At 31.1% G+C, this 2,400-nt stretch overlaps 1 non-coding gene across 1 annotated transcript; it reads left to right on the forward strand.

Moving 5' to 3' along the window:
- The first annotated feature begins 792 nt into the window (after positions 1–792).
- LOC121465435 lies at positions 793–950 on the forward strand. Its single transcript, XR_005976657.1, has one exon. It is a non-coding gene; the product is annotated as a U1 spliceosomal RNA (small nuclear RNA).
- The last annotated feature ends 1,450 nt before the right edge of the window (positions 951–2,400 follow it).

A 2,400-nucleotide genomic window follows, 5' to 3' on the forward strand; every position in this document is an offset into this window, starting at 1 on the left:
ACTGATGAAAGAGAAGTAGATAATCAATAGCTTTGCCTCGAGTACTAGACACAATTTGCTATTCTTTATAGGTAGAGATTCAATAAAGTTTAAGACTATGAATAAGGTAGAAATTAATCTTAGTTCATACTCTAAGATTCTTTCCAGCAATGATATTCATTATATGTTGCTGGCAATGTACCAAAGTGTTTCTTAAAACTTTTGGTATGTGGCAAACTGATAGGTTAAGAGATACACAGTCATGGTTTGTAATTGCTGTGTGGAAATGACATTGAGTATTGTTTCATGTTTATAATACCTCTTTCTCTGTTTTGTGAATCTCCATCAGTTTTGTTCATTTTCTACTGAATGGTTGAAATCCCTACTTTGTTAGAATGTTGTAGTATTTTCTAGTTACTTCTATCAACATTTAATTTGATGACTTTCTTTGTGGTATATCTTTTTCTACAAATTTTTTAAAGTAAACTTATGAATCATAATTTCATTGACTTCTAGGTGACTTTTACTTATTTTTTCATGCTGATTTGACTTTGAAAGACTGTTGGTACTTTAGAAATGCTGTTCAATGCAAAAAAACAAAGGTATGTGTTAAAATTAAACAGTTTAGATGTGACTCTAAAATTTATTGTCTTACTTGCTGATAGTAATCACCTATACTTTGATGATTCCAGAAAATGACTGAAAATATTCAGAAAAACATATATAAAATCAAGAGAGGGTAATCAATAAACCACAGAGAAGCTAATTAAAACAGAAACAAATAAAAAATAAGCTTAAAATTTACATCTAAGGATGCTTACCTGGCAGGTGAGATACCATGATCATGAAGGTGGTTTTCCTAGGGCGAGGCTTATCCATTGCACTCTGGATGTGCTGAACCCTGTGATTTCCCCAAATGTGGAAAACTTGACTGCATAATTTGTGTTAGTGAGGGCCTGTATCCTCCCTCTCTCCTGAAAAGAATTTACATCTAAAGATGTCCGATAATCCTTAGAGAGGGACATTATACCTACTGTGTGCATCTAGAGGAAGCCTCAATATCATAGACCAAATTATGTTCTGAAATTAATCAATGAATTTAAAACAATTTCTATAAACTACTTGATACCGAAATTTTGATTTAAAAGCTTACATTGGAAAAATTAATGGAAATGGTGATTTAAAAATGAAAGATCTTTAAGGTCTGAATATATTTTTGCATACTTAGCCAGTCACAAAGCTGAGAAAACTGAAATCAGAGTAATATTGCTGTCAAAATTTAAGAGTACAAATGGTTAGAAATTTAAAATGTGAAATATAGAGTCACATATACTTTAAAATGTAATAAATGGTAATTTCTAGTTAATGGAGAAGAGTTGGCCTACACCACCAATGTACAATTTTTTTTCCACATCCTTGCCAACATTTGTTTGTTTTCTTGATGTTAGCTGTTCTGACTAGAACGATGTGGAATCTCTAATAGTCACATTTACATTTTTACCAAATAAACTGTGCAATCATGAAGTGATTAAATTTATGAAAATAAAATATAAAAGTTATTGAGGAAAATTCTCTTTATAATTTCTTTAAAATGTTACAGTATGGAAGTAACAATTTTTAAGTTACAATAATATATTTCTTCTTCTATAGGAAGTATTGCTGAGTAACAATCACCCAAACAGAAAGTGAAAATTCAGATTAAAAACTGGAAAAGAATGCTTTGAATTAATTGGTATATTATTAAGAATGAGGAAAAGTTCCAATATCTAGGTTTAAAACAAGTGATTAGAGATTAAGAGCAGAAAAGAAAATTCATGTGATTCTTAAATATGAATGCAACTCAGCAGTGCTTGCCACATGAGAGCTACAAAATCAATCTTGTTTGTTGTGTCATTTAACCTAGAAATTTGTCAATTGTCTGAGTCATTATTTACTCTTCTGGCAGAGATTTTTTTTTTTTTAAAAGTAGTTCACATATAAACCTGTATGTTTCACTGATTTCTTTCTCAGTCCATTTATCATTTGTGTAAAGAAGGGCTGCAGATTTTTTTGAGTTAATCTTGTGTTCTGCTACATTACTGAAAGTGTTTATGAGTTGCAAAAGTTTCTTAGTAGAATTTTTGGGTTGCTTATGTAAACTATCATATTATCAGCAAGCAGTGAGGGTTTTTGACTTCTTTTCTTATTTGTATCCCGTTGACTTCCTTTTGTTGTCTCTTATTGCTCCAGCTAGATTCTAAGTACTATACTGAATATATATGGAGAGAGTGGACAACCCTGTATTCTTCCTGATTTCAGAGGGATTGCTATAAGTTTCTCTCCATTTAGTTTGATATTGACTGTTGGCTTGCTGTATATTGCCTTTATTATGTTTTGGTATGTTCCTTAACATATGCTGGAGAGGATGTGGAGTAAATGTCG

This window comes from Microtus oregoni, unplaced genomic scaffold (genome assembly GCF_018167655.1).
Source record: "Microtus oregoni isolate MIOR12 unplaced genomic scaffold, Mior012 000030F_ref0000283, whole genome shotgun sequence".
Classification (NCBI taxonomy): Eukaryota; Metazoa; Chordata; class Mammalia; order Rodentia; family Cricetidae; genus Microtus; species Microtus oregoni.